At 47.3% G+C, this 24,179-nt stretch overlaps 1 protein-coding gene across 1 annotated transcript in view; it reads left to right on the top strand.

The window, feature by feature from the left end:
* The first annotated feature begins 15,254 nt into the window (after positions 1-15,254).
* Positions 15,255-24,179, top strand: part of LOC141102983 (E3 ubiquitin-protein ligase RNF170-like) — a 49,399-nt gene continuing 40,474 nt past the window's right edge. The window contains exon 1 of the mRNA XM_073592066.1: positions 15,255-15,528. The gene's annotated coding sequence lies outside the window, so the exon portion shown is untranslated. The remainder of the gene's footprint in view (positions 15,529-24,179) is intronic.

The raw sequence follows: 24,179 nt of genomic DNA, 5'->3' as shown, positions 1-24,179 counted from the left end.
GCCGATTCGGACAAGGGGGACTCTGCAGAGGGGTGGGTAGGCGGATGTCTCTGTACTCACTGTGCCTGTATGTTGAGGAGGCCGATCCAGTAGGCCGCAAGATGGCGCCTGGCGGGGAACAGTCCGAGGCAGAGGAGGAGACCACCAGGCAGCACCCCTCAGTCGCCCAAGGCCCCCCTGACTGCCGACGGCGACACGATCGGGCAGCCAGGTAAAGGCTCTTCTTGTCTGCTTGGCTGTGGGGGTGATGGGCGGCGTGTACGGGGCCCTCAGCAGGCCTCAAGATGGCGGCGGGCACACAGGGCTCAAGTCCAGCTGGAGGCCCGGGGCCAGATAGAATGCAGCACTGGTAGCCAATTCCCCTTGTTAGCCGCAGCGGAGGTAGGCTAACCACTTCTGAAGGTGGAGAGGTGCTCCACAGATTGAAGATGGGCTAGGATGGCGTTGGATGGGTATATGTAGAGCGGAGCTCAGATTCCACACGTTTTTCTCCTAGCTCGTCCAGACACGCCCCCCCTCTAGCACCTACCTAACTAGAGGGTTCTACAGAAAGTTTATTGGATTTTACTTATATGCTTTTAACCCCAATAAAGGGCCACAACCTAATATTTTCCAAACTTCCGTAGAGGGTGCTATAGAAAGTTTATTGGATTCTACTTATATGCTTTTAACCCCAATAAAGGGCCACAACCTAATATTTTGCAAAAACGATTTGTCTTTTGTTGTCTCATTTAATTAACAATTTTCCTATTTCAGAAGGTTTTGTTAGGTTTTGTTGCTATTTGATTAAAAGGGTGCATATGGGGTGTGCTACAATCTCATGGATGACCACATTACACAGAACTGACTGTACCTGAAACAGAATGACTGCCATCTTCACCCTTGAGGATTAACAACCACATTACAAAGAACTAACAGTATGCAAAACAGAATGACTGTCACCTTCAACCCTGAGGATTGACAGTCACATTACACAGGTCTTACTGTATCTGAAACAGAATGGCTGCCACCTTCACCCCTGAAGATTAATGCCGCGTACACAAGATCGGACATTCCGACAACAAAATCCTGGATTTATTTCTGATGGATGTTGGCTCAAACTTTTCTGGCATACACACGGTCGCACAAATGTTGTCGGAAATTCCGAACGTCAAGAACGCGGTGACATACAACACATACGACGAGCCGAGAAAAGTGAAGTTCAATAGCCACTGCAGCTCTTCTGCTTGATTCCGAGCATGTGTGGAATTTTGTGCGTTGGAATTGTGTACATATGATCTCCGACTACGGATTTTGTTGTCGGAAAATTTGAGAACCAGCTCTCAAATTTTTGTTGTCAGAAATTCCAACAACAAATGTCTGATGGAGTCTACCCACGGTCGGAATTTCCGACAACAAGCTCACATCAAACATTTGTTGTCAGAAATTCCGACCGCGTGTACGCTAGGGGTGCGCATCTTCACTGGCCTCACGATTCGATTCGATTACGATTATCAAGTCAACGATTCGATTCGATTCGATTCCGCGATGCATCACGATTACAGCGCAAGTCCGCAGGTGCTCATGGTTTTCATCAAAAAAAATTAAAGTAGTCAGGAGAACTCCATTTTTTTATTCTATCTGTTCTTAAGAAAAAAAGAGACAGCAGAGGAGCTCCAGGCTCTCTTCCTAAATACTAAAGGAGATGATCAGAGACTGCGGACATGCTACAGGAGATGATCAGAGACTGCGGACATGCTACAGGAGATGATCAGAGACTGCGGACATGCTACAGGAGATGGTCACAGACTGCGGACATGCTACAGGAGATGGTCACAGACTGCGGACATGGCACAGGAGATGGTCAGACACTGGGGACATGGCACAGGAGATGGTCAGACACTGGGGACATGGCACAGGAGATGGTCAGACACTGGGGACATGGCACAGGAGATGGTCAGACACTGGGGACATGGCACAGGAGATGGTCAGACACTGGGGACATGGCACAGGAGATGGTCAGACACTGGGGACATGGCACAGGAGATGGTCAGACACTGCGGACATGGCACAGGAGATGGTCAGACACTGGGGACATGGCACAGGAGATGGTCAGACACTGCGGACATGGCACAGGAGATGGTCAGACACTGGGGACATGGCACAGGAGATGGTCAGACACTGGGGACATGGCACAGGAGATGGTCAGACACTGCGGACATGGCACAGGAGATGGTCAGACACTGCGGACATGGCACAGGAGATGGTCAGACACTGAGGACATGGCACAGGAGATGGTCAGACACTGAGGACATGGCACAGGAGATGGTCAGACACTGAGGACATGGCACAGGAGATGGTCAGACACTGAGGACATGGCACAGGAAATGGTCAGACACTGGGGACATGGCACAGGAGATGGTCAGACACTGGGGACATGGCACAGGAGATGGTCAGTCACAGCGCCCTCCCCCCCCCCCCCCCCTCCCTACTTACATGCTGCTCTGGCAGCCTGTAATGAGCAGTGGGGCCGGTGTTCTGCCGGTTGTCACATCTCAGGATCTGCAGTGAATTCTCCCGGGAGAGCACTCCGTGCATAAAGCTGTTTTTAGTGTGTGTATATTCCGGTCATGTGACTCTCGGCCGCGCCTCCCTCCTCTCACGTCTCTCCTGATGTCAGCCCCGCCCGCCTCTCTTCCGACCTGATAGCTCCAGTCAGTGGGCGGAGCTGACACCAGGAGAGACTGAGAGGAGGGAGGCGCGGCTGAGAATCACATGACCGGATTATACACACACTAAAAACAGCTTTATGCACGGAGCGCTCTCCCGGGAGGGGGCGGGGCCAGACATCGATTTTTCGGGTCGCATGCATCGATGCCGCATCGGGGACACCCGAATCGCGATGCATCGATGCTGCGATTAATTTCAGCAGCCCTAGTGTACGCGGCATTACTGTACAGAATGACTATAATAAAATGTAAAGGTTGGTGTTGCTCAGACTCTTGAAGTGTATCACAAACTATATTCTGTTACATACCAATAAAATTATATAAATATGTGTACAAATTCATAAACATAAACAGTGCTTCACATAATGCAGTCTATTGCAGAAAAATAATAAAGTAAAATAAAAAATAGTTTGTTCTCCAACGGTGATGTGCCAAATATACAATCAGGTCCATAAATATTGGGACATTGACACAATTCTAATCTTTTTGACTCTATACACCACCACAATGGATTTGAAATGAAACGAAGATGTGCTTTAACTGCAGACTTTCAGCTTTAATTTGAGGGTATTTACATCCAAATCAGGTGAACGGTGTAGGAATTACAACAGTTTGTATATGTGCCTCCCACTTTTTAAGGGACCAAAAGTAATGGGACAATTGGCTGCTCAGCTGTTCCATGGCCAGGTGTGTGTTATTCCCTCATTATCCCATTTACAAGGAGCAGATAAAAGGTCCAGAGTTCATTTCAAGTGTGCTATTTGCATTTGGAATTTGTTGCTGTCAGCTCTCAATATGAGATAAAAAGAGCTGTCACTATCATTGAAGCAAGCCATCATTAGGCTGAAAAAACAAAACAAACCCATCAGAGAGATGGCAAAAACATTAGGTGTGGCCAAATCAACTGTTTGGAACATCCTTAAAAAGAAAGAACGCACCGGTGAGCTCAGCAACACCAAAAGACCCAGAAGACCACGGAAAACTGTCTTCCCTAAAAGAAGAAGATGTGACATACTTTGATTCAGTAACTACAAGCTTTGTGCAGGAGGAAACCAGTGGGTGTAAGAGGAAACAAGCTTTGTGCAGGAGGAAAGAAGTTTCTGAGAACATCATTTCTATACGGTCAGAAGTGGTGTCCTTATTCTGTACACGGTATTGAATGAGGAATCCTTGGAAGCAAATAGTCTACGGGAGTAGAGCAGAGGAGGAGCAACAGTCTGCATGGAGATGCAGGAGGAGAAACATAACTTTTTACAGATGCACATCCAATCTTCTGGCTCTAACTTTGTGCTTAAATCCTAAATATGATGGCGATGATAAATCCTATAGGCATCCCATATTTCAAATCCCTATCCAAGTTGTACCCCCCCCAATAAAACAACAAAAACAAAACCAGCAAGACTGTTCATTGTCTCTGTAAGGGATGTATGAAGTCTGGCAGCGGGGTGAATTGGTGGATTGTTTGTTACTAGAGGCAACTACATCACTACATATGTATGAATGTGTGTTAGGGACCTTAGTTTGTAAGCTCCTTGAGGGTAGGGACTGATGTGAATGTACAATGTATATGTAAATCACTGTGTAATCGTACTATATAAGTACTTGAAATAAATAAATAAATCTTGGCTTTGTTCTAGATGTTCCAATAATGTCAAGGTAATCCTTTAGTGATGGTCCCTTTAAGACTCCATCTCCCAAACTCACTCCTTCCAAACAGTTTACACAGAGATGAACACATATCTGTGATATCATTTTTGTCTGTACACCTGACTTCTGCCAGTTTGCTGACTTTCAGTAAGACACCAATAGAGAGAGGGAGGAGACCGGGATGTGTACAGGGAATAGGAATGATTGCCACCCTCACCCCTGAGGACCAACTGTACTTAGACCCCTTTCACACTGGGGCGCTTTACATGCGCTATAGTGCTAAAAATAGCGCCTGCAAAGCGCCTCTCCTTTAACTCCAATGTGAAAGCCCGAGGGCTTTCACACTGGAGCGGTGCGCTGGCAGGACACTCAAAAAGTCCTGCAAGCAGCATCTTTGAGGCTCTGAAGAAGCGGTGTGTACACCGCTTCTGCAGCGCCCCTGCCCATTGAAATCAATTGGCAGCACCAGCAAAGCACGCTTTTAACCCTTTTCTGTCCGTTAGCGGGAGTTAAAAGCGCCCTGCTAGCGGCCGAAAAGCGCTGCAAAAACTACGCCGATGCCCGGCGCTGCTTAGTGTGAAAGTGCCCTTAGAACAAAATTCCTGCCACCATCACCTCTGATGGCCAACTGCACTGAGAACAAAATGACTGAAACCTTCAAACCTTCAAAAGGACCAACTGTACTCAGGACAAAATGACTGCCTCCTTCACCCCTTAGGACCAACTATACTCAAAACAGAATGCTACCTTCACCCCTGAGGACCAACTGTACTTAGAACAGAATGGCTGCCACCCTCACCCCTGAGGACCAACTGTATTCAGAACAGAATGACTGCCACCTTCACCTCTGAGGACCAACTATACTCTGAACAGAATGACTGCCACCTTCACCCCTGAGGACCAACTGTACTCAGAACAGAATGACTGCCACCCTCACCCCCGGGGAACAACTGTACTTGGAAAAAGAATGACTGCCACCCTCACCCCTGAGGATTTACATCTGTTTTACAATGGACTGACTGTACCTGAAACAGAAATACTGCCACCTTCCCCCCTGAGAATTTACTGCCATTGACAATGGACATACAATATCTGAAATCGAATTACTGTCACCTTCACCCTCAAGGGCTAACTGTACTCAGAACAGAATGTAAGGGCCACGAAAGAATAAAATAGAGAAGTGGCCCCATGGGATTGTCACCCCTAACACCCATTTGTTTTATAAATAATTTTTACTCTTAATAGAAGGCTATGGTGATTGTTAAGTACATGACTCTCCTTGGCTGCTTTGCTGGTTCTTTCTGTTTTGTGTTTCAGGTGACAAGCTGCCTGCTGTTGCTAGGAAGATTTACCTCAGCTGCTGAGCACTGGATTGGTGACAAATCCTTTGGCGGGAAACACCTAGCCAATGAGTGTAACCTTTTACTTATATCCTCTCCTGTCACTGGGCGGAGCCAGCATTTACCTCAGGTCTGTCAGCTGGACTCACCTCTGGATTCTCCTCAGCCTTCTTTCTGGATCTTTTGACCTGCTCTCCCACCCTCACTCCCCTTTGTTATTTCTCCTTGTCACAGTCCACCTTTATGTGGGGTGATGTCGCCCACTTTGTGGGTGGACAGTGGTTGGTACGCTCGCTGTTACTTGATTTGTATGAGATATTGCTGCTTGAGTCTTAGTGACTAAGCATGTTGGTCTGTTATTGGTTAACAGTTCTGATTGATATTGAAGGTCTATCTTTTGGTAATGTCGCCTACTTTTTGGGTGGACAGTGGTTGGTAAACTGTTATTTGGTTGGTATAAGATATGCTGCTTGAGTCTTAGTGACTAAGCATGCTGGTCTGTTAATCATTAACAGTGGTTCTGTTTGGTATTAAAGGATAAAGTGCATTTCATTATTAAAATTGTTTTAAACCCAATAAAGGGACCGCGGCCTAAATTTTTCCACAATCCTTGTTGTGTGTTTACTTAATATTTTAGGTATGTTCTTATGGTATGATGGGTGTTGATGGGGTGTGCAATCCCATGACTGTCACCGTCACACTTAAGGATTGACAGCCACGTTACAAAGGACTGACTGAACCTGAAACACAATGAGTGTCACCTTTACATCTGAGTAACGACAACCACATTACACAAAACTGATTTTACCTGAAAGTGACTAATTATCAGCATCACCCCTGAGGATTGACAGGCACATTGCAATGGGCTAGGTGTAAAAAGTATTACTGTGCAGGTGATAATAACCTAAGTGCAGTGGCGGTGGGTCCATAAGGGCGCACAGGCGCCGCCCCCTCTCTCCTGCCACCCCCTCTAGCACCAATAGATAGATTCCTGCATTGCATGAATCAATCTATGGCCGCCGCAGCCACCCCCTATTCAGGCGCCCCTTTTCGGGCACCGGCCACCTGAATTACAGCTGCGGGGGGGGGGGGGGGGGGTGTTTTTGAAGCACCTGATTAGAGCAATAGGCTCTAATCGGCGTCAAAAAAGGTGACCTGTGAGTGACATGATGGGCGCTCGCAGGTCACTCAGCTGTGTTAGAAAAGCGAATGAATATTCGCTTTCCTAACTCTAAACCGCCTCGGATCTGTTACCCGTCACCTGATTGGCTGAAATGACAGCCGCTGTGATATCAGGCATCCAATCATAGCAGAGGATGGGAAGAGATCACGGGAGAAGACATCGAGGAGCATCGAGGTTCTGTACCACCGAGACAGGGTAATTGCAGATGACGGGCGGGGGCACACTGGCAGCATTTGATATGGTACAGTGGGAGCATTTGATATGGCACAGTGGCAGTATTTGATGGAACAGTGGGAGCATTTGATATGGCACAGTGGCAGCGTTTGATGGGCACAGTGGCTGCGTTTGATGGCACAGTGGCTGCGTTTGATGGCACAGTGGCGGCAATTGATGGGCACAGTGGCTGTGTTTGATGGCACAGTGGCTGTGTTTGATGGTACAGTGGCGGCAATTGATGGGCACAGTGGCGGCAATTGATGGGCACAGTGGCTGCGTTTTGGGCACAGTGGCTGCGTTTGATGGGCACAGTGGCGGCAATTGATGGGCACAGGGGCTGCGTTTGATGGCACAGTGGCTTTGTTTGATGGTACAGTGGTGGCAATTGATGGGCACAGTGGCTGCGTTTGATGGCACAGTGGCTGCGTTTGATGGTACAGTGGCTGTGTTTGATGGCACAGTGGCGGCAATTGATGGGCACAGTGGCTGCGTTTTATGGTACGGTGGCGGCAATTGATGGGCACAGTGGCTGTGTTTGATGGCACAGTGGCTGTGTTTGATGGTACAGTGGCTGTGTTTGATGGTACAGTAGCGGCAATTGATGGGCACAGTGACTGCGTTTGATGGGCACAGTGGCTGCGTTTGATGGGCACAGTAGCGGCAATTGATGGGCACAGTGGCTGCGTTTGATGGCACAGTGGCTTTGTTTGATGGTACAGTGGTAGCAATTGATGGGCACAGTGGCTGTGTTTGATGGCACAGTGGCTGCGTTTGATGGTACAGTGGCTGTGTTTGATGGCACAGTGGCGGCAATTGATGGGCACAGTGGCTGCGTTTTATGGTACGGTGGCGGCACCTGATGGGCACAGTGGCTGTGTTTGATGGCACAGTGGCTGCGTTTGATGGTACAGTGGCTGTGTTTGATGGCACAGTAGCGGCAATTGATGGGCACAGTGGCTGCGTTTTATGGTACGGTGACGGCAGTTGATGGGCACAGTGGCTGGGATCGATGGTACAGTGAGACTGCAATTGATGTTTTTTTTTTAGAATTTTTCAGTTTGTTTGTGCCCCCATAAAATTTTGAGCACCAGCCGCCGCTGGCAAGTGAAATAAAGCTGCTTGCAATATCTCCACAGAACCAATTGTGCAAAAGCATACAATTGATGGGCACAGTGGCTGCGTTTGATGGGCACAGTGGCTGTGTTTGATGGCACAGTGGCTGTGTTTGATGGTACAGTGGCGGCAATTGATGGGCACAGTGGCGGCAATTGATGGGCACAGTGACTGCGTTTGATGGGCACAGTGGCTGCGTTTGATGGGCACAGTGGCGGCAATTGATGGGCACAGTGGCTGCGTTTGATGGCACAGTGGCTTTGTTTGATGGTACAGTGGTGGCAATTGATGGGCACAGTGGCTGCGTTTGATGGCACAGTGGCTGTGTTTGATGGTACAGTGGCTGTGTTTGATAGCAAAGTGGCGGCAATTGATGGGCACAGTGGCTGCGTTTTATGGTACGGTGGCGGCACCTGATGGGCACAGTGGCTGTGTTTGATGGCACAGTGGCTGCGTTTGATGGTACAGTGGCTGTGTTTGATGGCACAGTGGCGGCAATTGATGGGCACAGTGGCTGCGTTTTATGGTACGGTGGCGGCAATTGATGAGCACAGTGGCTGCGATTGATGGTACAGTGAGGCTGCAATTGATGGGTTTTTTTTCAGAATTTTTCAGTTTGTTTGTGCCCCCCATAAAATTTTGAGCACCAGCCGCCACTGCCTAAGTGAAATAAAGCTGCTTGCAATATCACAACAGAACCAATTCGATCACCGACGGCTGTGAGAGGGACATTAGTCCTGATAAAAACCCCAGTGGTGATTAAATACCACCAAAAGAAAGCTCTATTTGTGTGAAAAAAATGATAAAAATTTCATTTGAGTACAGTGTTGTATGACTGCGCAATTGTCATTCAAAGTGTGACAGCGCTGAAAGCTAAAAATTGGTCTGAGCAGGAGGGGGGTTTAAGTGCCCAGTAAGCAAGTGGTTAAATAATGATCCAGCACTCAAAGCGAATCCCTCAGTGGTTAGACCGGAAAGGAAGGTAACATGGCTGGCCAAACAAACCCCTGGTGCAGGGCCGGACTGGGAGTAAAAACCAGCTCTGGAAAAAATATCGTAACAGCCCCATAGCATTAACATACCAGCCCAACATCATAACATCATTATTCCCTTCCTTGCCCATCAAATGCAGCTTCACCATCAATACAGCCTCGCCGTGCCCATCAATGCAGCTTCGCCGTGACCATCAATGCAGTCTTGCCGTGCCCATTAATGCAGCCTCGCTGTGCCCATTAATGCTGCCTCGCTGTGCCCATCAGTGCAGACTCGCCGTGCCCACCAATGCAGCCTCACTGTGCCCATCGTTGCAGCCTCACTGTGCCCACCATTGCAGCCTCACTGTGCCCGTCAAATGCAGCTTTACTGTGCCCATGAATGCAGTCTCACTGTGCCCACCATTGCTGCCTCCCTGTGCCCACCAATGCAGCCCCATGTACCCACGAATGCAGCCTCTCTGTGCCAACCAATTGCAGCCTCTCTGTGCCCACCAATTTCAGCCTTTGTGCCCACCAATTGCAGCCTCTGTGCCCACTAATTGCAGCCTCTGTGCCCACTAATTGCAGCCTCTGTGTCCACCAATTGCAGCCTCTCTGCCCACCAACTGCAGCCTCTGTGCCCACCAATTGCAGCCCCTCTGCCCACCAATTGCAGCCTCTCTGCCCACTAATTGCAGCCTCTCTGCCCACCAATTGCAGCCTCTGTGCCCACTAATTGCAGCCTCTGTGCCCACTAATTGCAGCATCTGTGTCCACCAATTACAGCCTCTGTGCCCACCAACTGCAGCCTCTGTGCCCATCAATGGCAGTGCCTCTGCCCACCAATTGCAGCCTCTCTGCCCACTAATTGCAGCCTCTGTGTCCACCAATTGCAGACTCTGTGTCCACCAACTGCAGCCTCTCTGCCCACCAATTGCAGCGCCTCTGCCCACCAATTGCAGCCTCTCTGCCCACTAATTGCAGCCTCTCTGCCCACCAATTGCAGCCTCTGTGCCCACTAATTGCAGCCTCTGTGCCCACTAATTGCAGCATCTGTGTCCACCAATTACAGCCTCTGTGCCCACCAACTGCAGCCTCTGTGCCCATCAATTGCAGTGCCTCTGCCCACCAATTGCAGCCTCTCTGCCCACTAATTGCAGCCTCTGTGTCCACCAATTGCAGCCTCTCTGCCCACCAACTGCAGCCTCTGTGCCCACCAATTGCAGCCCCTCTGCCCACCAATTGCAGCCTCTGTGCCCACCAATTGCAGCCTATCTGCCCACCAATTGCAGCCTCTGTATCCACCAATTGTAGCCTCTCTGTCCACCAATTGCAGCCTCTCTGCCCACCAATTGCAGCCTCTGTGTCCACCAATTGCAGCCTCTCTGCCCACCAACTGCAGCCTCTGTGCCCACCAATTGCAGCCCCTCTGCCCACCAATTGCAGCCTCTGTGCCCACCAATTGCAGCCTCTCTGCCCACCAACTGCAGCCTCTGTGCCCACCAATTGCAGCCCCTCTGCCCACCAATTGCAGCCTCTGTGCCCACCAATTGCAGCCTATCTGCCCCCCAATTGCAGCCTCTGTATCCACCAATTGTAGCCTCTGTGTCCACCAATTGCAGCCTCTCTGCCCACCAATTGCAGCCTCTGTGTCCACCAATTGCAGCCTCTCTGCCCACCAACTGCAGCCTCTGTGCCCACCAATTGCAGCCCCTCTGCCCACCAATTGCAGCCTCTGTGTCCACCAATTGCAGCCTCTCTGCCCACCAACTGCAGCCTCTGTGCCCACCAATTGCAGCCCCTCTGCCCACCAATTGCAGCCTCTGTGCCCACCAATTGCAGCCTATCTGCCCACCAATTGCAGCCTCTGTATCCACCAATTGTAGCCTCTGTGTCCACCAATTGCAGCCTCTCTGCCCACCAATTGCAGCCTCTGTGTCCACCAATTGCAGCCTCTCTGCCCACCAACTGCAGCCTCTGTGCCCACCAATTGCAGCCCCTCTGCCCACCAATTGCAGCCTCTGTGTCCACCAATTGCAGCCTCTCTGCCCACCAACTGCAGCCTCTGTGCCCACCAATTGCAGCCCCTCTGCCCACCAATTGCAGCCTCTGTGCCCACCAATTGCAGCCTATCTGCCCACCAATTGCAGCCTCTGTATCCACCAATTGTAGCCTCTGTGTCCACCAATTGCAGCCTCTCTGCCCACCAATTGCAGCCTCTGTGCCCACCAATTGCAGCCCCTCTGCCCACTAATTGCAGCCTCTGTGCCCACTAATTGCAGCCTCTCTGCCCACCAATTGCAGCCTTTCTGCCCACCAACTGCAGCCTCTCTGCCCACCAATTGTAGCCCCTCTGCCCACCAATTGCAGCCTCTGTGCCCACTAATGTCAGCCTCACCTTTTTCTGGATAACACAGCTCTCTCCTCCCTCTGTCCTTCGGCGCTCGTATATCACGGAGCTGGGTCTGTGTGCAAGGTCCCGCCCCCCTAGACCGGCTCGTGTGATAGGCGGAACACTGCTTCAATCTACTATCACACGGCTGGTCTAGGGGGGCGGGACCTTGCACACAGACCCAGCTCCGTGATATACGAGCGCCGGAGGACAGAGGGAGGAGAGCGCTGCAGTCGCCGCTCAAAGCTGCCCCAGGGCAGGCAGCCTACCGGGAAATTTCCTGGTATCCCGGTAGGCCAGTCCGGCCCTGCCCTGGTGTTCCTCAGATGTGATTAATAAGGAAGAAAAAAGGGGTCCACATAGTGTAAAACCGTAAAACACTTTTATTTTTAGAAAAGGTTACTAAACACTTAGGCTACTTTCACACTGGGGCGTAAAGTGCCGCTATTTTTAGCGGTGCTTTACTGTAGTTTTTGTGGAGGTTTTCGGCCACTAGCGGGGCACTTTTAACCCCTGCTAGTGGCCAAGAAAGGGTTAAAACCGCCCACAAAGCGGTGCTGCAGCGGCACTATGCCAGTGGTTCGGCGGCGCTGCCCATTGATTTCACTGAGCAGGGGCGCTTTAGGAGCGGTGTATACACCACTCCTACTAGAGTTTCCACCTCATCCCTTTAAACCTGAACACATATGAATTACACAGGTTCTGAGGCTAATTTAAAACAGAAAAGGCACCAAGTGAGTTCAATTACCACCTTAATCAACCTCAGAACCTGTGTAATTTATATGTGTTCGGGTTTAAAGGGATGGGGTGGCAACCTTAGCTCCTACAGCCTGCAAAAATGCTGCTTGCTGCAGTGCACCGCTCCAGTGTGAAAGCACTTGAGCTTTCACACTGGAGTGAGAGGAGAGGCTCTTTACAGGTGCTATGCAGGCGCTATTTTTAGAGCTATAGAGCCTGTAATGCACCTCAGTGTGAAAGCAGCCTTACAGCAATCCAGTGAATAGTCAGAACAAAAACAGCTTGTATTGAAGCTCAATTGGTGTGGTTAGTTCAGACATAGTCTACGTCCAGGGGTTTGTTTGGCCAGCCATGTTACCTTTCTTTCCGGTCTAACCACTAAGGGATTCGCTTTGAGTGCTGGATCAATATTTAAACGCCTGTGTAGACTCCTATAACATGGAGTCTAGAGATCTGGTAAGTAAGGATGAGCGCAGGCGTGTTCGCAACCGCACATGCAGAGCCTGCCAGGAAGTCAGCTCTGCACAGTGCTAATCACAGACATTTCCCGATCTCTGCCGCCACGGATCAGGAAAATGTCTCACTGCCTGTGATAAGCGCTCCGCAGTGCCGACTTCCTGGCGGGCTCTGCACGTGCGGTTGCGAACACGCCTGAGCTCATCCTTACTGGTAAGCTCACATTCTGTTTATTATTACGGTGGAGGTTCACCAGGTGGATATTAATATAAACAATCACATTTTTTTGGACATTACTTCAATTAACTTTTTTTTTCATCTGTCACTATGCACTTTAGTGTTCAAGCACTATATGGACTATTTTTTAATGATTTACTTTGAACTTCATTTATTTAGCGCTGCAATTTTTATTATGAGTGGACTAGCTGTACCCAAAATTAAATCACCCCCTACCGTCACATCCGAGGAATGACTGCCCCATTGCACAGACCTGCCTATACTCAGAACAGGACAGCCTCCATCCTGAACATGACAAACTTTACCCCTGAGAGTAACATACACATTACACATAACTATGCATAGCCAGAATAGAATTATTTATTTTAGTTATTTCAGGTACTTATATAGCGCCATCAATTTACGCAGCACTTTATTATTATTTTATTATTATTATTATACAGGATTTATATAGCGTCAACAGTATACAATATAAAAGGAGACAATACAGTTACAATACAATAAAATACAAAAGGATTAAGAGGGTCCTACTCAGAAGAGCTTACAATCTAATAGGGTGGATCAGCCTATATATTGTACATTCACATCAGTCCCTACCCTCAAGGAGCTTACAATCAAAGGTCCCTAACTCAAATTCATACATACATATATTAGGGACAATTTAGTCAGGAGCCAATTAACCTACCAGTATGTCTTTGGAGTGTGGGAGGAAACCGGAGTACCCTGAGGAAACCCATGCAGGCACAGGGAGAACATGCAAACTCCAGGCAGGTAGTCTCATGATTGGGATTCGAATGAACAGCGGCAGCCTGTCCATTAAGGGCGCACGGGCGCCGCTCCCTCATCCATGCATCCGGCCCCCTGATCTACAGGCAGGGCGCCGGATGCATGGATTCCAATGGCGGGGGTGTGTTTTTTTGAAGCACGTGATTAGAGACAAAGGCCCTAATGGGCTTTAAAAAAGGGTGGGCTTGGGGAGCAGAGCACTGCGCCCCGATCCCACCCAGTTGTGTGACAATAGTGAATGAATATTCGCTATTGCCACAACGATCCTCCTTCTGGCCAATCAGGAAGCAGCACCCAATTGGCTGAAAGGACAGGCGATCCTATTGGACGCCTAGGAGGAGGAGGAGGAGGGAGGAGTAGGGTTGCCACCTCTTCCTTTTAAACCCGAACACATATGAATTACACAGGTTCTGAGGCTAATTTAATTCAGATAAGACACCAAGTGAGTTGAATCACCACCTTAATCAGCCACACAACCTGTGTAATTAATATGTGTTCAGGTTTTAAAGGGATGAGGTGGCAACCCTAGGGAGGAGCCCGCAACCCGCCTGCTGCCCGCCACCCGTAGGAGCCCACAACCCGGCTGCTGACCGCCACCCGTAGGAGCCCCCAACCCGGCTGCTGCCCGCCACCCGTAGGAGCCCGCAACCCGGCTGCTGCCCGCCACCCGTAGGAGCCCGCAACCCGGCTGCTGCCCGCCACCCGTAGGAGCCCCCAACCCGGCTGCTGCCCGCCACCCGTAGGAGCCCGCAACCCGGCTGCTGCCCGCCACCCGTATGAGCCCGCAACCCGGCTGCTGCCCGCCACCCGTAGGAGCCCGCAACCCGGCTGCTGCCCGCCACCCGTAGGAGCCTGCAACCCGGCTGCTGCCCGCCACCCATAGGAGCCTGCAACCCGCCTGCTGCCCGCCCGTAACGGATGGGGAAAGTGCCTTGGGGGGGGTGGGGGGGCGGTGTGCCGCCGACCAAGCGGGGGGTGGTTGTTTGCCGCCCCCCCCCCCCAAAAAAAAAACGCCAGCCGCAGCTGCGACCCTTTTGCTGCTAGACGAAAGTGCTAACCACTACACCACCATGGAATAACCACCATCTTCACCCCTGAGGACTGACACATTACACATTGCCACATTGCACGTCGCTGCTCAACAGTATTCATTACCAAATACATTTTTTTTTTCTAACGCCAATACACCATTTCTTTTAGTTCTTATCCAAATGTGACTTTGATAACAATATTATTATGTATAAAGAAGAAAAAAGTGTTTTATTTTTTTCAAAGTGATGGCAGTGAAAGCCCTTTGTATATGTGAAGAAGGTGTGTGATGTGGAAGTTAGTGTGTGAAGAGCTGTATGAAGGAAGGAGTAGTGGGATCACATAAGCCCTCAGCAAGCCTCTGCACACTATATAGACAGCAGCAGCTGGCTGTGCTGCAGGAAGTGATATGCATTGGTCTTCCTGCACAGGTCCCTCCTCCAGGAAGAGATGAGATTGTGCCACTGTCAGCCTGGGAGAATGGATTAGACTGTGCTTCTAACGTCTTATCTGCTGCATACAAACCTAGAGGTGACAGGCTGCTGCTATTCCTCCCCTCCCTCCCTCCATAGTCACACTATGCAATAGTCTGTGCATTCTCCTCTGCCTGAGGCTGCCTTATACTTTGTCTGAGAAAACTTCTCCCAAAGTGTGCAGTGTAGTGTGCTGGGACTGCCATACTTCTGGAGTGTCTATGAACCATGACAAGGTAATTACTTTATATGTACAAACATCATTGTAGATTGTTATTAGATTGTGGTGTGCTCGTATTATCTCTACACAAGTCTATCAGATGCATGTGCTTTGTAGTTGTATTTATTATTATAATACAGGATTTATATAGCGCCAACAGTTTACGCAGCGCTTTACAACTTGAGTCATATTCCTTTACACTAATTGCTCTGATAGCGACCATACACGTAACAATGTATTGGAATGCGCTCGGACCTAGAGTTGTCGTTAGGACAAACACGATCGGTTTAATAGAAATTTTTCTGATCGGTCTGAATGGAAAATCTGTTCGTGAGGAACTAGATAATTTTATTATGATTGATATGCTGCAATTGAATGATCTTTTTGGTCGTCTAATAGTATTTGATTAGACAGTGTATTTTTAGACAATACGATTGTATATAAAAATTGTTACCAACAATAAGTGAGAATACACTTTTATGAAATTTTTGAACAATCAACTTTACATTTACCAACACTTTGTAATATGAGCAGCTACCTAATCAATTTGTATCCAGTCAAGCAGGTACTACTAGATACACTACATAGTTGGTAGATACAAAGGAAATTTTGTGCAATCAGATTGTTGTGTGTGTGGTGTTTAAGGATAAGTTCCGGCGTGTTCTCAAACAGCACATGCAGAGCCCGCCAAGAAGTCGGCACTGCAGAGCACTAATCACAGACAGTGAGACATTGTCCCAATGCGCGGCTGCAGAGATCGGGAAATGTCTCACTGTCTGTGATTAGCGCTGTGTAGTGCCGACTTCCTGGCGAGCTCTGCACGTGCTGTTTGCGAACACGCCTGAGCTCATCCTTAGTGGTGAGCTTAATGATAGTAATACACACCAGCACGCTCTACGAGATCGCATGTGCAAATCTCATGCGATGTTTGTGAGATGTGATTTCAGCCATACAGATTGTAAATTCACACAGGACCCTTTTTTGGTCCACACAAAAATCATTTCCCACGCGATCCGATTCATGTCCGAACTGTCAGTTTGCAGTACGATATGCGAGCTGAAATGGGGATGTCATTAACAATGTATTGACACTCCCGGCAGTTCGCATAAGGCAGTGTGAACGGCTGTGTGAGTCGGGTGCGTTGCGGGGATTTGCAGGATTAGCGCATTGCACAAGTGTGAACTGCCTAAAAGCCCGTATGCACAATCAGAATATTGTACAAAAAATACAACTTTTGAAGCAATCGTACAATAATCTGATCGTTAGTACACTTTAGTTAGTACAGCTTTCATCCACAATTATCTGAAGGGACAAACGTGAAACTTTTTCTTGTACGATACCAGATCATGCGCTTTTCATTTAAAGAGCAGGTAAAACTTCCTATACTGACTTTTACCTATAGGTAAGCCTTACAGGCTTACCTGTAGGTACTGTAAATATCTCCTACACATGTACAGTTTAGGAGATATCAGGAGATGCCATCTCTATAACATGCACAGTTTAGGAGATATTTACATTACACGCAGCCAGTTACATCACTGGCACATGCGTTCTGAAGGAACGGCCACCTGCATCGTGAACAACGGCTCCCGGATATGCGCAGGAGTGACATCATCGCTGCTCCGGACAGTCACAGATTCGGAGCACGTGAACCCAGGAGCAAGACGTGTGAAGATGGAAGCGGCTGTAGCGCTGATACCATGGCGCTAGAACAGCTTCGTTTTAAGGTAAGTTTCACATAATTTGCTAGTATGACGATCATTCCTCCAATAATCTCATCATATGTACTAGGCTCTAGTTTTTTTTTTTTTTTTTTTCCAGTGGATGCACGATTCAATCACATCTGCAAACAATCACATAGCCGTAACTTTCCTTTCAATTGATTTATATTCAATTTTGAGTCGATCGGCCAGGGCTTAATATTATTGATTTGTTTTGCATTAATCAGCAGCACTGAGATACTTTGTTCATGAAGACCATCTTCTTTTGATCAATCAGCTAATGAGATTACATGGTAAAAACAGAGAATCAATCAATAACGTATGATGATATCTTAAAGTGATATTAAATGGTCTTTTTTTTTTTTTTTTTTATAAAAAAATTAGACAACAGTAAAGTTTATTTTTTATATATATATTGTGAAAGATAATGTTACGCCGAGTAAATTGATACCCAACATGTCACGCTTCAAAACTGCGCCCGCTCATGGAATGGCGACAAATTTTACCCTTAAAAATCTCCATAGGCGACATTTAAAAACTTCTACACGTTACCAGTTTTGAGTTTCAGAGGAGGTCTGGGGCTAGAATTGTTGATCTTACTCTAACGATCACGGCGATACCTCACATGTGTGGTTTGAACACAGTTTTCATATGCGGGCGCGACTTGCGTATGCATTCGCTTCTGCGTGTGAGCTTGGCAGACGGGGCGATTTTAAATTTTTTTTTTTTTTTTCTTATTTTACTTTTTATTTTGACACTGTCCTATTTTAAAAAAAAATAAAAAAAATTGGGTCACTTTTATTCCTATTACAAGGAATGTAAACATCCCTTGTAATAGAAAAAAGCATGACACAACCTCTTAAATATGAGATCTGGGGTCAAAAAGACCTCAGATCTCATATTTACACTAAAATGCAATTAAAAAAAACCCTTTTAAGAGCATTGGGCAGAAGTGACGTTTGACGTCACTTCCACCCTCCAATGCTATGGAGCTGAGTGGGGGGCTATCTTCCCCTCACTCTGCATCCAGGCTCAGAGGAGAGCGGACGCAATCATCTCCGCCGCTACCAGCGGAAACGACCGGAGCGCGGGGGGGCGAATACGCCGCAGAGATGACTTTTATCTGAAAGTGGACCGTCCGCTGAAGAAGAGGATACCGGGTTATGGCAGCTAGCTGCTGCCATAACAACAATATTCCTCTTCAAACTGCCGACGTTATAACAAACATGTTATACTTACCTGCTCTGCGTAATGGTTTTGCACAGAGCAGCCCTGATACTCTTCTTCTAGGGTCCTCCGGGCATTCCTGGCTTCTCTCCCTTGACCAGTGCCTCCAATAGCAAGCCGCTTGCTATGGGGGCACTGGTCCATGTTCATAAGGCATATAGGCCCCTCTCTCTCTCCTCATTGGCTCACTGGCTATGATTGATAACAGTGGGAGCCAATGGCTTCCGCAGCTGTCTCAACCAATGAGGTGAGAGGGACCCGGGACAGCCGAGGCTCTCGTGCACATTGCTGGATGGAGAGGGCACTTAGGTTAGTATTACAGGGAGCTGTGGGGGGAGCAGCATACGGAAGATTTTTTACCTTCATGCATAAAAAAACCTTCAGCGTTTAAAACCACTTTAAATGTTGATCGAAATCGATTTCCCCTTGTGTGGTACATCGATCATATGGGGTGTCAACTATAGATTATATCCTTCAGAAGAGATGGATTTATTTTTGAATCCATAGTTTAGTGAAGCATGTATAGCTATTATTAGAATGATCTCTTACATATTCCTGATATGGCACCTGAGGTTCTGAGCATCCTGTTAACGTAGATCACTTTTCAGAGCGATAGCAAGGGCTGCCACCAGTGTAAGACCCCTTTCACACTGAAGCATTTTTCAGGCGCTACAGCGCTAAAAATAGTGCCTGAAAAAAGCCTCAGCTGCAAACCCAGTGTCAGCCTGAGTGCTTTCACACTGGGGCGCTGCGCTGGCAGGGCGTCACAAAAAGTCCTGGCAGCAGCTTCTTTGCAGTGGTGTAGGAGCAGTGAATACACCGCTCCTCCCCCGCTCCTGCCCATTGAAAACAATGGGGCAGCGCCATGATACTGCCGGCAAAGTGTCGCTGCAGTGCCGTTTTGCCAGTGGATTTAACCCCTTTTCGGTCAATAGCGGGGGGGGGTTAAAACTGCCCCGCTAGTGGCCAAATAGCGTTGCTAAAATGCCGGTAAAGGGGCGCTAAAAATAGCGCCGCTTTACTGCTGATGCCCGGGGCAACTCAGTGTGAAAGGGGTCTAAATGGCCCATAAACTTTAGCCCTGGCTGGTTCGCAGCTGAGAAATGTGAAGTGCTTTTCTAGAAGTGCTTCAACAATAGAAATCAGGAATGCCATTGTATCTTATGGTGCCTTATTCCATTAGCAGCCCAGGAGAGGAGTTTCTGTAACCCAGATTGCCCTGCTGATTATTGAGGCCCATGGGAGATTCACAGCATCAAGGGTTTGGATCATACAGCTATTCCATTTGACTACACCTGTCTGGATGTTCCTTTCGTTCAAAGCAAAGGCCTGGCTGGGCTATAGCCATCCGCTTGCTTCCGCTTGCCATCTGGTAAGCAAGTTTTTCATTAGGTGGTGGCACTGAATAAGGATTTAGCTCACCTGGGTGTTTAGTGCAGATTTGTTTGAACTGCATTTCACTATTCTGGAATATACAAGCCATTGTTGTTCTGCATCTTTATATAGCGCAGCTTCTCTCTTTTTTTTTCCATCTAATTTGTGCAATTTTTGCTATATTGCTGCTGCTTTTTGGACTTTGATATTTTCAATATATAACTTTGAATGTTAAATCATTATTGTTCTACAGATCTAGCGCGTTTTTTTTCCTCTTTATCTTATGGTGCCTGTTCACACCTGATCAGGGTGGATAAAAATCAATGATTTCTTTGATTTAAATCTGATTTTTTTTTTTTTTTTTTATTTAAATCAAATTTATTTAAATAAAATGCTTTTTTTCTATTTAGGATACATTAATAATTTAGTTTATTCAGCATGAAATGGAGCTTAGTTATGTAGCATGAGGCTGTATATTCTGCAATACTTACATTTTTGGTAAACTCATTCAATGAATCCAAGCTCTGCAAGCTGAGCTAACATGCACTGCATTGATGCATTCACACAATTTCACAGTAACCATGAGATAAAACAAGGTTTAAAAAAAAAAAAAAAAAAAAAAAAAAAAAACTTCAGGAATATTCCTTTATCCCATTGTTTTGCAAATCTGTACACTACAAACTGTATGATTGAATTGGTTCTGATATCGTTGTTTTACTAACCTGACAGCTTATTATTCTAAATAGGAAACCTTTGTTTTGTTTGCATATATTAAAGATTCTAACTACCAGCAAGAATAAGTCCAGTAAGAATATGTAAAGATCACCTGTCATTTCAGATCCATCATGGCAGCCCCTGTTAGTGGGCATCCACTCACCTGCTCCGGCCACGTCCCTCACCTTGTTGTGTCACTGCCACATCACCAGCCGTCCTATTAAAGTGAATGGGACTGTCGGTGAGTCAACAGCAGGTCAGAGGAGGAGCCGCTGGGGGACAGAGATGACAGTTTCTCTTTAAAAATTATGATTTAAATTGAGTTGATTTAAATCAAACACACCCTGCACTGGATCGTCGTGTCGCTTCAAAAATACATAGACTATTTTGGGCCACGTCACACATTTTTTGGTCTCTATAGACTTTAATTCCTCATTGATGAGGGAATCCTCCCTGCTGAGGTATTGTATTCTGAAAGCAGGAAGCTTTCCCTGCTGTCAGAGTACACTGATCAGCTTTGCAGGCTGTAGCTTTGCGCTCTGACCCTATATCTTTCACCTGGAGGGGTCAGGAAGGGACTGGACACATTTTCATTTGTGTGTGACCCTCCCTGTTCAACAGAAGCCAACCATTAGATTGACTTCTGACGAATAGACACACTGGAAAACAAGAAATTACAGCCACTGATCAGTGTGTTCTGAAAGCAGCAGAAGCCACTGTCAAAATACAATGTCTGGGCAAGGGGATTCTTCCATCCACCTCGCTTGTGTGGATGGAGGAATCTGTCAATTTGGGTATACATTTAAAGGTTTTAAAGGATAAGTTCACCTTTCTACAAAAAATAATAAATGTACATCTTTTTGCAGATAAAAAAAATTGCATTTGTTGTAGTAGGAGACTGTAAAGCGTTGCAACAGTGATCAGCAGATCCCTGGTACAGTGCAGGTCTCCTGCAGACTGTCAGTGTTATCTACCTGCTTGCCTGTACATCCCCTATGGGCAAGCCAATACTCGCTGACAGGAAGAATCGATGAACTACCACGGTGATCCACAGCGCCGTGATAGTTCATTGAGAACCACAAGCTCACAGGCGCTAAGGATGTGTCAGGGCTTGTAGTTTGTTCGGACATACAGAGCTCTGTGTATGAATGACGCGGCCGTGTGGGCGGAGCCCTGCACGGCCTCGCTGTTTTCAAACAGTGACAGCTAGTACGGGGAACCACAGGGAGGGGGACTGCAGCATTGGGAACATGTTATATGTTCCACCCTAAAATCGGGTGGAATATATAACATTTTCCCAAAGGTGAACTTACCTTTTAACCCACTGGTTGAATGAGAAAAAGACAGATCTCCGCATCAATACAAGCAAGGTTGATGCAGGGAATTCTCCTGCTGTTCACCAAACCCCCCTTTAGAATACACAGATCATCACTGCAGCCATTGGCTCGTTAGACCAGATAACCAGATTCTGTCAAATTTTAATACCAGTGTACTGGACTTAAGTTTTTTTTCTTTGTTCTGCCAGCAGGCTGACGAATATAAACTGACTGTCTATGCCCAGATAAGTCAAGAATGGAGAGAAGAGATTTCAGAAATAGGCAGTAGTATGTTTCACTAACCATAATTAGAATACCAAGGAGATCTATTTGACCCTATTTACAAATAGGACTTTATAGTTCCATACTTGAGCCTAGGTTCACATTGGAGCTGGACGGAAATTGTGCGAGTTCAGCTGAACTTGCACAATTTCATACCTGCATGTCAGTTCAACTTCGGGGGCAATTTCAGAGACATCTGTGCGGGTTCCTGCGCAGATGTCTATGGAAATCGGACCCTGAAGTCACCAAAAGTAGTACAGAAATTACTTTTGGGAACCAAGTCTTGTTGCACCAATTTGGACGGTGCCATTGCCGTCAATAGCCGCCAATTTGACATGTCAAGTCACATCAGTGTGAACCTAGGCTGAAGAAAACAAACCTGTTTTGCAAGCCAACTGTCAGGTTCCATGTTGTCAAGACAATGAAGAAACTATCGCTGAAATTTGACACATTTAGAACCCCTGGTGCTTTCCACTGGGCTGCTATAGTGTGGATGGCTGTCATCAAAATACAATTGAACATCCATGGAACTGGAAAATAAAATGACAACGTATAAGATAATTGGATAGTTATTATAGCATACCTCCCAACTTTGAGATGGGAACGAGGGACACCTATTAGCAAAAGTATGTAGGCATGGGACACACACCCTGCCACGCCCTCTTTAAAAGAGAATTATACAAAAAAAAAAATTAGTTAAACCCAAAAGTGCTTTTTTTTTTTTTACCACTACTATTCTTTTATATTGGCTTTTAAAATGTACAAATGCAGCAATTTAGAAATTGGATGAAAGGTTTAGAACTGGGAAAGTGCATTTTGTATACAACTATATAGATTAGACCAAAATGAGGGACAAATGAGGAGGAATGAGGGACAGAGGGACATTGTTCAAAATCAGGGACAGTTGGGAGCTATGTTATAGAGCTGTGTTAATTAAAGCTGTAGTTTATCAGCACCATATAGCCAAACCGTTTTCAGCTCTAAGGACACCGATTGATCTGAGGAGGGCAGCAAGACCTTTGACTTTCCATATTTTATCCAAAGGGTTGGCTACACCACTTACACATGGACTAAGCTCCTGAGCGCAAGAGATTATTTTGTGTTGTTTATCAGCACCAAACGCATTAGTTATGTCTACTAGTATGTATCTCATTACATTACTCATTACAATACTACAGATGGCTGCTTCTGATAAAATTCTTCCTGCTGTGTCTCCTTCACAGCCATAGGATGCTGTCTGCTGGCGCTGTGAGGGCTAACGGTGGCCTCAGCTACAGAGAAAAGTTTCTCCGCTAGTGTCAGAGAAGTACTTACCGAGGCCGAGATGCCGAGAGCGGTTCACCCTTGCGACTAAGTGCAGTCCACCCCCTGGAGGTGGTACAGGGAATGGATGGCACAAAGAGGCACAGGCTACCCAGTAGGCAAGCGTATACTTGCTTGGTAGTTCTTACAGGGATGAGCAGCTGCACAGAGACTGGCAGACGGGATGACTTGCTGCAGAAGAGTAACAGAATGTCCAGAACCAGGCTGAGGGTCAAACACAGAAGATCTGTAAATTCAATCACAGGCTGAGGTATGGTGTCTGGGAGACACAAGGCAAGTCCAGGTCACAAGCAGAGGGTCAAGGCAAGGAGACAGGAGGCAGATCCGGGTCACAGGCAGAGGGTCAAACACAGGAGACAGGCAGAATCCGTTAAACAGGCCGAAGGTCACGTCCAGGAGAAAAGCAAAAGAGTCCAGATCAATCCGGGTCACAGCAGGCAATAAGGTACAGGTAACAGGATCAAAGTATAACAGAAAGCTGAAGCCAAACCAGCAATTTGTCTGAGCACAAGAGCAACTTTTATAGGCCAGCCCAAGGGTCATGTTGGGCGTGCGCCAGTGCGCCTCGCACATGCGCGCAGGAATGCAGCCGAAGTGACTGGAAGGATTATTCTCCTGACAGCTAGCCTGTCCCCTTTTGCCCTCTCCACTATTCACATAACCTATATTTCTATTCTTCCACAATGCACCGCATTCTGTAAATGGTCATA

Source organism: Aquarana catesbeiana, linkage group LG01 (genome assembly GCF_042186555.1).
Source record: "Aquarana catesbeiana isolate 2022-GZ linkage group LG01, ASM4218655v1, whole genome shotgun sequence".
In the NCBI taxonomy this organism is placed as follows: Eukaryota; Metazoa; Chordata; class Amphibia; order Anura; family Ranidae; genus Aquarana; species Aquarana catesbeiana.
The sequence above is the reverse complement of the archived record's forward strand: the minus strand, read 5'-3'. Positions and strand labels throughout refer to the sequence as shown.